The 15,571-nt window shown below is 41.3% G+C and overlaps 1 long non-coding RNA gene across 1 annotated transcript; it reads left to right on the forward strand.

The window, feature by feature from the left end:
• The first annotated feature begins 554 nt into the window (after positions 1-554).
• LOC126381324 (uncharacterized) lies at positions 555-8,956 on the forward strand. The gene is made up of 3 exons (XR_007568769.1): positions 555-753; positions 826-1,055; positions 8,840-8,956. It is a non-coding gene; the product is annotated as an uncharacterized LOC126381324 (long non-coding RNA).
• The last annotated feature ends 6,615 nt before the right edge of the window (positions 8,957-15,571 follow it).

Below are 15,571 nucleotides of genomic sequence, written 5' to 3' on the forward strand. Positions count from 1 at the left end.
AACAAGGGATTCGTCGATTAACTCGGATTTATTCTTCAATCGAATCGTACTGTTTGACGTCAGTTAACTGTCCGATCTGTCAATGTCAATGTTGCCAGTATAATTGTAAAAATAACCTTAAAATAATCGATCAACTTATGACATTGACAGATACAAAAATAACAGCAAAATAAACGTATCTGTGTAACAGATACTCGGATCACTGAACAAAATCACCGATAGTATTATACTACCTAACAATCTACTATTCTAGAATATTTACAAAAATAAATTACAGAGTTATCTGCTTTTTTGTACACACAGCAACAAAAAAACTGACCAAAAGCGGAATTTGTCGAAAAAAATAAAAAGTCGGGAATATCTCGAAAACAGTGACACTATTACTGAGGTCATTTTTTTTTATCGAGTAGGGCACACCTCAATCTTCCTTACATTTCAGTCTGTCGTGCTCTTTACGGGACACCCTGTATATAAACAAGAAAAAGAAATACGTAAGACATGGCTGTATGGGCATGTTCCCTTTGCCTTACCCTTCGGGGAAAACCAAACAAAAAAACGTTATGGTCTTATTTCGTGAAGTTCTTTTGATATTTTTCTGTGCTACTTTTTCCTACTTTGTTAGAATTTGTAATTTACAAGTTCATCGAGTCGAGCCCTACTTCCCAGTTTTAATGTCAACATTCTACTGTAAAAACTTCCAGAACCATTGCGTGTTTTGGATAGAGCCGATATGACAAAAAGTTTGTGGATAATGTTCGTTGATAAATTTCAATGTAAGTAACATTCAATCAAATGACACTGTTATTATTTATTATTTTTTTATAGGTGGTAATGCTGATCGACTTTGTTATACTAACTCATACTAAGAGATGCCAGCAACAATAACAAGTTTCCTGAAGAATGTTCCAGTCGGAGAGTTGGAAACAATTATGTCTGTATAAGTTGTGGAATATCTTTGGGAAGGCACTCACAAAGATAAAAACAGGCCATAGGCTTATGGAAAGAAGTGAAGAGTGGTATTATATAGAAAAAAAAAACAAATATCTCTGAGATAAGTAATAAAATATTAAGGACTAGCTTTTGCCCGCGACTTCGTCCGCGTGGCGTGTTATATAAGAGAGAGATCTTTGTGTGTGTGGGAGTGCATACTTATGCAGTTTAGTTTTTTTCATAAGTACATTTTTTTTTTCCCAATAACTCCCATTTTTCAAAATACAGTCAAAAATAAACTTTATATTTACTAAGGTATGCATGCATGCTAGATTGAATCAATTGATTGAATTGTTTTTTTTTAATTGATTGTTCATTGAGTTTTAATTTTAATACACACTTCCTCTCTTCCCTTCAACGTTGCTGTGCCCTACAGGGTCCATGTTTTAGTTCCTATGCCTATGTAACACCCCATTGTACTACATGGAATGCAATAAATAATTTAATTGAATTGAATTGAAAATATCTATCTTACGCGGTTTCGATTTTTTCATACAAATGTTTTTTTCCCACTAACTCCCGTTTCCGTGGTAATTTTGCAATATCCTGTTGCAACTAAGCTTTAAGTTAACTAAGGTACCTGCATGCCAAATGACAATGGGCACTTTTGTATGAAACTTGGTCCAAGAATCTCCACTGATGAGACTTATATGTAATGAAAGCTTATGCTTTCCCTATGATTTTGGCAAAGTCCTATCAGATTCTGTCCCGGGGTTCTTTTTTTACGGCCATGTTTGTCCTGGCTAAAAATGTGATAAAATACAGTGGGAGCTAAAATCGACTCAAGATGTGTTGCTGGATAACTAAGTCTACATAAATAATTATGTATCATATTGTATATCATTTTAAAGAGGATCTTTTCCAGAATCCGAAACATAAAAAAAAAACAAAAAAAATTTTTTTTGTAAGCGAATTATAGTCAATTTATATCTGCAGCGCCATTGTTTCTCGGTAGCTAAGTTCAAGTTTCATGCCTTTTACCCCTTCCAAAAGTATCTTACCGATTTTTTTTATATTGCTTCCGGAATTTGATCTGAGTGATAATAACAAGAAAAATAAATAAACACCTCTCCGATAGAGACCGGCTAAGCTATTGCGTATTGCAAGAAATCGTCATCATTAGCAAGTTATTACGGTATTGCATATTATAAGCTTATCAGGAAATTGGAACTTGGTCCAAGAACCTCCACTGGTGAGACTTGCATGTAATGATAGCTTATACTTGTCCTATGATTCTGGCAAAGTACTATCAAACACTGTCCTAGGGTTTTTTTACGGCCATGTTTGTCCTGAGTGTACAGTAGTGGACTGCAAAATCACCTCAGGATTTGTTGTCGATAAACTATTTAACTAAGGCTATATACATAATTATATATCATAATGTATATCAATTTTAAAGGGGAAGGTTATCAGAATCTGAAACACAAATAAAAAAATGCATTAAGTAAGTATGTAAACGACTTTTAGCCAACTCACGTCCGTAGCACCATTTTTCTCAGCACCTACGTACGAGTTTTGCGCCTTCCAACCTTTCCAAAGAAGCCCAATCATTTTTTCCTTCTTCTGATATTGCATTCTTAACCTGACAAGACTAAGTGACAACAACAAGAAATAAAATAGATACCATTCCGATAGAGGCCGCGTAAGCTATGGACCTATTGCAAGATAACGTACTCAAAGGCTAGTCATTATAATCCAACAGACGTAACATGATTAGAATGCGGGAGGACGCAAATGTAGTATGTTTTCTTTCACCACAATCTTGTTTTATTAATCCAGGCTTATATCTTGTCTTATAAACAATGCCGAATGGTACAACAAACGTATCGTAAACGTAAGGTTGCCTGGTAGTAATTGCTACCTTGGCAATAAAGCCGCCTTTTGCACCAGTTATTGCCTGAACTTGTTTAATGTGTTTCTTTTGTATACAATAGAGTCATTGTATTGCATCTTGATTAGAATGACTTATTTCTTGTTTCTCTCGTACTAAGCTGTATAGTTGTATAGTTGTATTGCTGTTAGTGTTAAAGAGACACATATTTCGTCTCTTTCGCATAAGGCGATGTACTACATTTCCGTCCCGCCGCATTCTAATCATGTTACGTCTGTTGGATTATAATGACTAGCCTTTGAGTACGTTATCTTGCAATAGGTCCATAGCTTACGCGGCCTCTATCGGAATGGTATCTATTTTATTTCTTGTTGTTGTCACTTAGTCTTGTCAGGTTAAGAATGCAATATCAGAAGAAGGAAAAAATGATTGGGCTTCTTTGGAAAGGTTGGAAGGCGCGAAACTCGTACGTAGCTGCTGAGAAAAATGGTGCTACGGACGTGAGTTGGCTAAAAGTCGTTTACATACTTACTTAATGCATTTTTTTATTTGTGTTTCTGATTCTGATAACCTTTCCCTTTAAAATTGATATACATTATGATATATAATTATGTATATAGACTTAGTTATAGACGAGGAGCTCGGTGGCGCAGCGGTAAACGCGCTCGGTCTGCGATTGTTGAAGTTAAGCAACTTTCGCAAAGGCCGGTCATAGGATGGGTGACCACAAAAAAGTTTTCATCTCGAGCTCCTTCGTGCTTCGGAAGGCACGTGAAGCCGTTGGTCCCGGCTGCATTAGCAGTCGTTAATAACCATCAATCCGCACTGGGCCCGCGTGATGGTTTAAGGCCCGATCTCCCTATCCATCCATAGGGAAGGCCCGTGCCCCATCAGTGGGGACGTTAATGGGCTAATCATGATAGACTTAGTTAAATAGTTTTTCGACAACAAATCCTGAGGTGATTTTGCAGTCCACTACTGTACACTCAGGACAAACATGGCCGTAAAAAAACCCTAGGACAGAGTTTGATAGAACTTTGCCAGAATCATAGGACAAGTATAAGCTATCATTACATGCAAGTCTCACCAGTGGAGGTTCTTGGACCAAGTTCCAAGTTGCTGATAAGCTTATAATATGCAATACCGTAATGACTTGCTAATGATGACGATTTCTTGCAATAGGCAATAGCTTAGCCGGTCTCTATCGGAGAGGTGTTTATTTATTTTTCTTGTTATTATCACTCAGATCAAATTCCGGAAGCAATATAAAAAAATCGGTAAGATACTTTTGGAAGGGGTAAAAGGCATGAAACTTGAACTTAGCTACCGAGAAACAATGGCGCTGCAGATATAAATTGACTATAATTCGCTTACAAAGATTTTTTTTTGTTTTTTTTTTATGTTTCGGATTTTGGAAAAGATCCTCTTTAAAATGATATACAATATGATACATAATTATTTATGTAGACTTTGTTATCCAGCAACAAATCTTGAGCCGATTTTAGCTCCCACTGTATTTTATCACATTTTTAGCCAGGACAAACATGGCCGTAAAAAAAGAACCCCGGGACAGAATCTGATAGGACTTTGCCAAAATCATAGGGAAAGCATAAGCTTTCATTACATATAAGTCTCATCAGTGGAGGTTCTTGGACCAGATTCGCCCATTCTCCTTTCAAGCGTCTAACTTAAGCGGTTTAGATTTTTCATACAAAAAGATTTTCCCGCTAATTTCCGTTCCCGTGGGAATTCCGGGAATTCCTTTCTTAGTGCACCTCTACGGTACCTAAGCTATGTCCCTTCCAAATTTCAAATGCCTACGTTTAGCCGTTCAGGCTATGCGTTGATATGTCAGTCACTGAGTCAGTCAGTTTCTCCTTTTATTTAGATTTGATTTTTTCATACAAATGTTTTTTCCCGCTAACTACCGTTCCCGTGGGAATTTTGTAATATCCTGTTGCAACTAAGCTTTAAGTTTACTAAAGTACCTGCATGCCAAATTTCAAACGTCTAACTTGAGTGGTTTAGATTTTTCATACAAAAGAATTTCCCTTCACTACTCTGCTCCTATTGATTGTAGCGTGATGAAAAGTATACTATAACCTGTCCAGGAGTGTGAAGAATAATTGTACCAAGTTTCATTAAAATCCGTCCAGTAGTTTTTGTTTCTATAAGGAACATACAGACAGACAGACAGACAAACATTTTACTGATTGCATTTTTGGCATCAGTATCGACCACTTATCACCCCCTGATAGTTATTTTGAAAAAATATTTAATGTACAGAATTGACCTCTCTACAGATTTATTATAAGTATAGATTTTAATTTATGTTATGTAAGAGCCATTTAAAAGTTTTATGTGTTTCAATCATAATTGTTGTAAGGCAATAATTATGATTAAAACATTGTTCTAATTTCAATTTAATGTTGGCAATGTTTCAATTCCATTCCTACATATTATTATTATACTATATATAGCTACAAACCCACTGACTGACTGACTGACTGACTGACTCACTCACTCACTGACATAATTGTTCTCCCAGAAGGAGCGTCGGGGGGTGAAAATGATGTATGGAGGGTGTGATCTGGATCTCCCGGTGAGTATGGGAAAACTTCTAGATCTTGGAAAACTGCTCCGCATCAGGGAGACACCCTACAGTCTGGCGCAACTATTATACCTGGATCAAATTTTTTTTCGCAAAACCTATTTAAATCTTGGTCAAATTCTATTGTGGGTGAAAAAAAATCAAAATGGCGGAAAAACAAGATGGCCGCCATACAAAAAATTGTTTTTCCAGAAAATGTCTCGAAGGTCAAAACTGTGCATGGGGTTGTAATCGGAAGGTGACGTGGAGTACGGAAATGCTTCTTGATCTTCAAAAACTGCTCCGCATCAGGGAGACACCCTACGGCCTAGCCAAACTATCGCACCTAGAACATTATTTTTTCCACCAAGCTTTTTAAAATCTTGGTCAATTTTAATTTCCGTTGAAAAAAAATCAAAATGGCGGAAATTCAAGATGGCCGCCATATAAATTTTTCGTTTTTCCTAAAAATGCCTCGGAGGTAAAAATGATGTATAGGAATGTGATCGGATTGTCATGTTGAGTATTTCAATACTGCTCGATCTTGAAAAACTGCTCCGCATCAGGGAGACACCCTACGGCCTGGCAAAACTATAAAACCTGGAGCAATATTTTTTTCACAAAACCTATTTAAATCTTGGTCAAATTTTATCACCGTTGAAAAAAAATCAAAATGGCGGAAAAACAAGATGGCCGCCATACAAAATTTTCGTTTTTCCAGAAAATGCCTCGGGGGTAAAAATGATGTATAGGAATGTCATAGAAACATCATGTTGAGTATGGAAATACTTTTCGGTCTTCAAAAGCTGCTCCGCATCAGGGAGACACCCTACAGCCTGGTGAAACTATCGCACCTGGAACTTTTTTGTTTTCACGAAGCCTATTAAAGTCTTGGTCAAATTTTATCGCCAGTGAAAAAAAAACAAAATGGCCGAAAAACAAGATGGCCGCCATACAAATTTTTGTTTTTCCAGAAAATGTCTCAGAGGTAAAAATGATGTATTGGGGTGTGATCGGAACGTCATCTTGGAAAACTGCTCCGCATCAGGGGTCACCCTACGGCCTGGCAAAACTATAGCACCTAGAACTTTTTTGATTTCACGAGACCTATTCAAGTCTTGGTCAAATTCTATCGCGGTAAAAAAATGGCGGGAAAACAAGACCCGCGAGCAGCTAGCTGCGAGCGAACCACGCGACATCTAGTTATATTATATATAGCTACAAACCCACTGACTGACTCACTGACTGACTGACTGACTCACTGACAGGGTTGTTCTCCCAGAAGGAGCGTCGGGGGGTCAAAATGATGTATGGGGGGTGTGATCTGGATCTCCCGGTGAGTATGGGAAAACTTCCAGATCTTGGAAAACTGCTCCGCATCAGGGAGACAACCTACAGTCTGGCGCAACTATTATACCTAGATCAATTTTTTTTTCGCACAACCTATTTAAATCTTGGTCAAATTCTATTGTGGGTGAAAAAAAAACAAAATGGCCGAAAAACAAGATGGCCGCCATACAAAATTTCGTTTTTTGAAAAAATGCCTCGTTGGTAAAAACTGTGTATGGGGTTGTAATCGGAACATCCCGTTGACTATGGAAAAACTGCTCGATCTTCGCAAACTGCTCCGCATCAGGGAGACACCCTACGGCCTGGCTAACCTATCGCACCTGGAACAATGATTTTTTCGCACAACGTATTTAAATCTTGGTCAAATCCAATCGCCGGTGAAAAAAAACCAAAATGGCGGAAAATCAAGATGGCCGCCATACAAATTTTTCGTTTTTTCTGAAAATGCCTCGGGGGTAAAAATGATGTATAGGGATGTGATCGGATCGTCATGTTGAGTATGTCAATACAGCTCGATCTTGAAAAACTGCTCCGCATCAGGGAGACACCCTACGGCCTGGCAAAACTATCGCACCTGGATCATTTTTGATTTCACGAAACCTATTTAAATCTTGGTCAAATTTTATCGCCGGTGAAAAAAAAAACAAAATGGCCGAAAAACAAGATGGCCGCCATATAAATTTTTGTTTTTCCAGAAAATGTCTCAGAGGTAAAAAGTATGCATAGGGGTGTGATCGGAACGTCATCTTGGAAAACTGCTCCGCATCAGGGAGACACCCTACGGCCTGGCGAAACTATCGCATCTGGACCTTTTTTGTTTTCACGAAACCTATTTAATTCTTGGTCAAATTTTTCCCTGGTGAAAAAAAAAAACAAAATGGCCGAAAAACAAGATGGCCGCCATACAAATTTTTGTTTTTCCAGAAAATGTCTCAGAGGTAAAATTGATGATCGGAACGTCATCTTGGAAAACTGCTCCGCATCAGGGAGACACCCTACGGCCTGGCAAAACTATAGCACCTAGATTTTTTTTGATTTCACAAGACCTATTTTAGTCTTGGTCAAATTTTATCGCGGTAAAAAAATGGCGGGAAAACAAGACACGCGAGCAGCTTGCTGCGAGCGAACCACGCGACATCTAGTTATATTATATATAGCTACAAACCCACTGACTGACTCACTCACTCACTGACATAATTGTTCTCCCAGAAGGAGCGTCGGGGGGTGAAAATGATGTATGGGGGGTGTGATCGAGACCTCTCGGTGAGTATGGAAAAACTTCCAGATCTTGGAAAACTGCTCCGCATCAGGGAGACACCCTACGGCCTGGCAAAACTATCGTACCTGGATCGATTCTTTTTTCACAAAACCTATTTAATTCTTAGTCAAATCCTATGGCCGGTGAAAAAAAATCAAAATGGCGGAAAAACAAGATGGCCGCCATACAAATTTTTGTTTTTCCAGAAAATGCCTCGGGGGTAAAAATTATGTATGAGAGTTTGGATAGAATCGTCTTTAAGAGTATGGAAATACTTCTCGATCTTTGAAAACTGCTCCGCATCAGGGCGACACCCTACGGCCTGGCGAAACTATCGCATCAGGACCTTTTTTGTTTTCACGAAACCTATTTAATTCTTGGTCAAATTTTATTCTCGGTGTAAAAAAAAAATACAAAATGGCCGAAAAACAAGATGGCCGCCATACAAATTTTTGTTTTTCTAGAAAATGTCTCAGAGGTAAAATTGATGATCGGAACGTCATCTTGGAAAACTGCTCCGCATCAGGGAGACACCCTACGGCCTGGCAAAACTATAGCACCTAGAACTTTTTTGATTTCACGAGACCTATTTTAGTCTTGGTCAAATTCTATCGCGGCAAAAAAATGGCGGGTAAACAAGACACGCGAGCAGCTAGCTGCGAGCGAACCACGCGAAATCTAGTTAAATAATATTGATACAATCAGGCATATTGTGCAATATATTATTGTACGTGTATGGGGTAGACACTCCTTTTTGTATTTATTCAAACATACATCAAAACTACAATAAATTTTTAAGAACATTCATATTTCGTTTCAGATGCCTGATGGATGCCCATGTATGCATTGTTTGCAGAATGAGCTCACCTCAAAAGCATTAATATCTAGTGAACATAAAACCTGTGTTAAGTGTGCCGTTGCAATGTATGTAGTTCTATTTATGCCATGCCTGCTGCCATGATGTTGACACTTTACATGGCTACAGCTCAGCCCGCGCCACTTGCATCGCCGCTTGCAATTCACCAGTTGCCGAACCACGTGTCAAGTTATGACATGAAACAAAAGAATTCACTGTATTATTGTATTCACATGACTTACTTTCAATCGGTTTAAAAAGATTTGATGAATGACGGTAGATTACAAAACACGTTATTTAACGAGACTTAATTATCATGTCATGATTAATTTCTTTTTGCTTGGAGTGAGAAAATACAACTTTAAGCACGCAGGTTAAGCGTAATTCGAAATATTTTTAGACCAAAATACAAAGATTTGACGATGATGAAAATGGATTGGGAAACGCGGTATGATTGACACGGATTGACACAATATGTCTCGTCAATTTTGTTTTTAAAGAAACAATTTCCTCATTATTAGAAACGGAAATTCACCCAGCAATGAAGCCAATAACAATAAGGTTCCAGTATGAAAACTGTTGGGTATTATATATATATAATGTGGGTAAGATGCAAATGTTTAATATTCTGTACTGTATACCGCCAATAAACCAGTCTATGAACCGCCGTTTGTCTGTTATTACGTCAATACCTAACAGCGACGAGGAAAATAAGGTTTTGACGAATGAAAGTGAAGTAATTAACGAAAATCACGCGTGTTAGTTACAATGACCGTCGGGAAAATTGATAGTTTCGATTTAGCGTCGCGAAAGTGGTCGATTTACGTGAATCGTGTGAAACAGTTTATCGCCTTGAACGAAATCAAGGAAAGCCTCCATGTTGCCACGTTAATAACCGTCGTCGGCGAAGCAACATACGATTTAATGTGTGACCTATGCGCGCCGGCTAAACCTGAGGATAAAACTTTCAACGAGTTAGTGTCGATTGTTAAAAAACATTTAGAACCTAGGCGTTCGGAAATAGCGGAACGACATTTATTCCGTCAACGTCGTCAGCGGCCTGGGGAGGAGCTGAATGTGTACCTGCAGCACCTGAAGCACCTGGCCAGCACCTGCAACTTCGCAGAGAAGCTGGAGGAGAACCTGCGCGACCAGTTCGTGTCGGGGCTCGACAGTGACGAGATGCGGAGTCGATTGTTCGCCGAGACAGACTTAGACTACAAACGGGCGGTGGAGCTGGCGCTGGCGCTGGAGGCCGCCGAGCGGCACGCCGGGGCGAGCACCTCGGGCGGCGCGGGGCCGAGCGGAGCGCGCGCAGAGGGCACGGACGCGGCCGCTGGCGGCGGCAGCGGGGCGCTGCACCGGCTGGGCGCGGAGGGCGGCAGGCAGCAGGCGGCGCGCCGCGCGTGCTGGCGCTGCGGCAAGCAACACGCCGCCGACCGGTGCCGGTATAAGCAGTTCAATTGTGATGAGTGCGGGGCTCGGGGCCATCTGAAGGCCATGTGTAAGAGTGTTCGTGAGTTTAGGAAATCGAAGCGTAATCAATTTTACATCGACTTGGGTTCGGAGTCGGAGGACAGCGATTTTTTTAACATGCACGTCGACGGAGCGGACGATAAACCGTATGTAGTTAATATTTTTGTAGATAATGTAGAACTGCCTTTCGAGGTAGATACCGGTAGCAAAATATCGGCAATAAACGAACAATTGTTCGGTAAATATTTCAAAAACTGTAAAATGTTTAGAAGTAATTTAAAATTACGGTCATAACGGGAGTAGTATTGAGCCATTGGGTTTTATCAGCGTGAGCGTCCGCTATTGTGGCGCGGGAGGCTCGCAGGCGGCGCGGGCGCTGCCGCTGTACGTGATCCCAGGCGGGGGGCCCCCGCTGCTCGGCCGCGCGTGGCTGCGTTGTTTACAATTAAACAATATTATTATTGAAATGAATCATTTACAACAAAATAGCGGAGGCGCAGTTGATGATGCCCAGTGTATTGTTAGTAGCTTATCTAAAGAATTTGCCGATGTTTTTGCTGATGGCTTAGGCACGTGTACTAAACAGTTTTCGTTAAAATTAAAAGACGAGGAGCCCATTTTCCATAAAGCCCGTAATTTGCCATTGGCTTTACGTGAGCCAGTAGAAAACGAGTTGGATCGCCTTGTTAGAGAGGGAACAATTGTTAAAGTCGAAAACTCGGAATACGGGACACCTATTGTACCTGTGATTAAAAAGTGCGGGAGTATTCGAATTTGCGGAGACTATAAGGTGACGATTAACTCAAAACTAAGACGCGAACCGTATCCTCTTCCTCGTATAGAGGAGTTGTATGCTACTCTAAGCGGTGGTAAAATTTTTTCAAAAATCGATTTAGCTCACGCATACGAACAAGTAATTTTAACAGAGGACTCGCGACCTTGTACTGCCATTAGTACACACGTAGGCTCATTCGAATACATCCGCACTCCCTATGGGCTGAGTTGTATACCTGAGAAATTTCAAAAAATGATGGATGAAATTATGAGGGGCGTTCCTAGGACAGTTGTATTTTTTGACGATATCTGTGTGTCGGGAGTGACAAAAGAGGATCATTTAAATAATTTACGCGAAGTGCTTCGACGGCTACAAGCCGCAGGGTTGAGGGTCAAGCTTTCAAAGTGTGACTTTTTCAAGCCCAGTGTGTGTTATCTCGGACACGTCATTGATAAAGACGGCCTTCATCCCGACGAGCGAAAAGTTAAAGCTATCGCGAGTGCGCCCCGACCCACAGATGTACATCAACTAAAGGCATTTTTAGGGCTAATAAACTACTACGGTAAATTTATACCACAAATTAGTACAATCTTATATCCACTTTATCAATTATTAAAGAAAACTAATGAGTGGAAGTGGACATCCGAATGCGAGCAGTCATTTTGTAAAATTAAAAATATTTTATGTAGTGAACAATTTTTAGCGCATTATGATCCAAAACTGCCGCTAGTTCTCAGTGTGGACAGTAGTGCTTACGGGGTAGGTGCGGTGTTGGCGCATAGGTATTCCGATGGCTCGGAGAGGCCGATCTGTTGCGTGTCGCGTACACTTAACACCGCCGAGAAGTCGTACAGCCAATTAGATAAAGAGGCGTTGGCCATTTTTTACGGTGTAATTAAGAATCACCAATATCTATATGGCAGACATTTTGTTCTCAAAACCGATCACAAACCGTTATCATACATATTTGGTGATAAGGTGGGTATACCGCAGACTGCAGCTAGCCGCTTGCAGCGTTACGCGGCGCGGCTCGCGGCGTACGACTTCACGGTGCAGTGGGTGAGCTCGGCGCGGAACGCGCCCGCTGACTGCTTGTCGCGGCTGCCGCTTGCGCGTGACGCCGATGGATACGACACGAGCGTCTCCTATTTATGTTTCCTTGAAAATGAGTTCCCAATCAGTCACAAAGAAGTGGCAGACGCAACTAAAGTAGATCCAGTATTGAGAAAGATTTATAATTATATTGTGTTCGGCTGGCCTGCTGATACTGATGTTCAACAGGAAAAGGGGTTCTTTTATAGAAAAGACAATTTATTTGTAGAAAGCGGTTGTATATTTTATAACTATCGCATAGTCGTGCCACCTAAGTTTCGAGAGTACGTACTTAAAGAGTTGCACGAAGGCCATCTGGGCATTGTGAAAATGAAAAGCATTGCACGCAATTACGTCTACTGGCCCAGTATCGATACTGAAATAGAGGAGCTGTGCAGGGCGTGCGAGGCGTGCCGGCAGCAGCGCGCGGCGCCGCCGCACGCGCCCCTCGCACCCTGGGAGTTCCCGGCGCGGCCCTGGCAGCGGTTGCATGCCGACTTTGCCGAGTACGGTGGAAAGCATTATTTTATTGTCGTTGACGCTCATAGTAAGTGGATAGAAGCTTTTAGAATGAACAGTACAGCCGCCGGGTTCGTCATAGCTAAGTTTAGAGAGATGTTTGCGCGTTTCGGATTGCCACAACAGATCGTTACAGATAACGGGCCGCCGTTTGCTTCGTTGGAAATTAAAACGTATTTTCAAAGGAACGGAATTTTACATAATTTAACAAGCCCTTACAGGCCACAAGGAAACGGGGCTGCCGAGAACGCAGTCAAGACGGTAAAGAATTGTATTAAAAAGGCATGCGCAGAAGGAATAGACGTCGAACAGGCAGTTAGTAAGATGCTATTTCAGTATCGAAACTGCGAGCAGGCCACCACCGGCGTGGCGCCGGCCGTGGCGCTGCTCGGGCGCAGGCTGCGCGGTCGCCTCGACCTGCTGCGGCGCGCACCCGTCGGCGAGCGAGTGCGCGCGCGCCAGCTGCAGCAGCGCCAGCGCGCCGGCGGCACGCCGCGGGCTGCGCAGCCCGGGGATAATGTCTATGTTAGGGATTACTCCGCGCGAAATAAGAATAAGTGGATCGAGGGGCATGTCGTCGATCGGGTCGGTCCATCCTCATATACGGTAGATGTGCCGCGTGGTCCTACGCGTCGACACATCGATCAGATACTCGGTCCGAAGGCCGCTACCAAGAGGTTCTCCCTGTCGCGTGTTTCAGAGAATAACGATGTTAGTAATTGCGGGAGTTCCACAAAATCGTACGGCTCTGCGGAAGATTCAATAGAGAGCGGTCGTGAGTCACCTTGTCTCGAAGATGCCGAGGAGGGCAGCCCGGCCGATGACTCGCCCGGTCCGTCATTGTCGTGTAATAAGCGGTCTGTTCTGACTGATGACAAACATATCATCGGCGATCCTACGCGTGTTAGGACTCTCCGACCACGTCAGAACAAGCCGTATTATAAAGAATAGAATAACATGTTAATTTAGTCGTAATTTAGATAAGGAGGTGTTGGGTATTATATATATATAATGTGGGTAAGATGCAAATGTTTAATATTCTGTACTGCATACCGCCAATAAACCAGTCTATGAACCGCCGTTTGTCTGTTATTACGTCAATACCTAACACCGTAACTCACCGTAATAACAGTTTTCAAGTTGAGGTACCATCTCCAAATTCAGGCATGAATGTAGACTACATCTTCATCACGTGGTCACACGAATGTGATAATCATCATAATCTTCTTCTGATTGTGATAATCAAAACTTGCATTGTCTTGTTGTGAACATTGCATCACGTTGTCTTCATCCAAGTTCACTAATCCCGCTTCTGATGTCGTAAAAGTGGGTGTCGTAACATCATCATCAGAATGGAGGGTGTTATAAGAGTGGGCGTTAGAAGACAATAATGGCCGTCATCAGTATCACAATCATTTTATTTCCTTCCACATAGTTTTTGTATCACGATTAAATAAAGTCACAGCATAAGGTTCACGGCAACTTTACGGTATTCGTAACGGTTACACAGTCTCTCGTTATCTAGCGCGCATAAGGACGTTAGCGCGAAGGGGCCCTCCACCACCCATGGTTCCAACATTCGGACCGAATCATCGGGACATGTGAACGTACTTGCTAGGTGCTCTTTTCCGATCACACTTTCTTGACGTCCCTACAAGTTATAGGTGAGCGACTATAGCACTCCTCGTAATTATTCGACACGTCCGCCCATGACGATGGTTCGCGGTAGACTGCCCGACTAGAACGGCAGTGCACGTCCGCTCGACACGACGACTCTGTAGTGACTCCCGACTTCACGTAGCTCTGGCCGTACGCCACCTTTCGTCGGAGCGTTACAACTTCATGACGGAAGTGATGTAACTTCATTTTATTTTCCGATTTGATCAATTTCTCTTCTTAATTCATAACTAACTCCGACATATTCAATACAAACACCTCATGTACTTCCAAATAGACACTCAACACAATTTATGAAGCCTCTCGTAATTCTATCATGTTATATGGGACTTCCTATTCTTCGTAACATACTTTTCCGCTCAATAATTTGTTTAAAAATCTTCAAGAGCAATGGTTTTATACCCGTTTTAATTAATTTCATCAAAGTTCGCGGACATAAATGACTTAATACACAGTTTAGATAACTTTAACATATCTGACCCTATAGCCTGTCTCGCTGAAGAGGTGTCCTCTCATCTTGCCCAACCACTTAAACAAACTAAGCTTCTTTGTCAAAATATTGTTAGCATCTCTGGGAACTTTGATGGGTTACTGACATTGTTGACCCGAATTAACCTAGAATTCGATTTCTTAATCCTGACTGAATGTCGATTATCAGGCGCGCAAGTTTTACCAGCACTACAAGGCTATGACGTTCATCACTCTACCGACAATTACAATCAAAATGATGGAGTTGTTGTATATACAAATAACTCATTATCATGTTCTGTTATAGAGCCAATATTTCCCGAAGCTAACTGCTTAATCATAAAATATTCTACGCATACTGCCATTGTTGCTATTTATCGCCCGTACTGCTTTAAATTGAATGTTCCATTGTTCCTAAATTCCTTAAACAATATACTTCTTTCACTTGCTTCGTTTTCGAATATTATTCTAGCAGGTGACATTAACATTAACATTGCCCCTGACAGCACTGAAAATTACTCTGAGGATTATTTGAATTTGTTAGCCATGCATGGAATGTTGCCCTCTCACACTCTCCCAACTAGACGACACTCATGCTTGGACCATTTTATCCTGAAAACTAAAAAGTCTAATAGCACATTTGTGTTGCATTCATCCATTTCCGATCATGATGCCATTATACTTTGCAT

Source organism: Pectinophora gossypiella, unplaced genomic scaffold, assembly GCF_024362695.1.
Source record: "Pectinophora gossypiella unplaced genomic scaffold, ilPecGoss1.1 Pgos_45, whole genome shotgun sequence".
Lineage (NCBI taxonomy): Eukaryota > Metazoa > Arthropoda > Insecta > Lepidoptera > Gelechiidae > Pectinophora > Pectinophora gossypiella.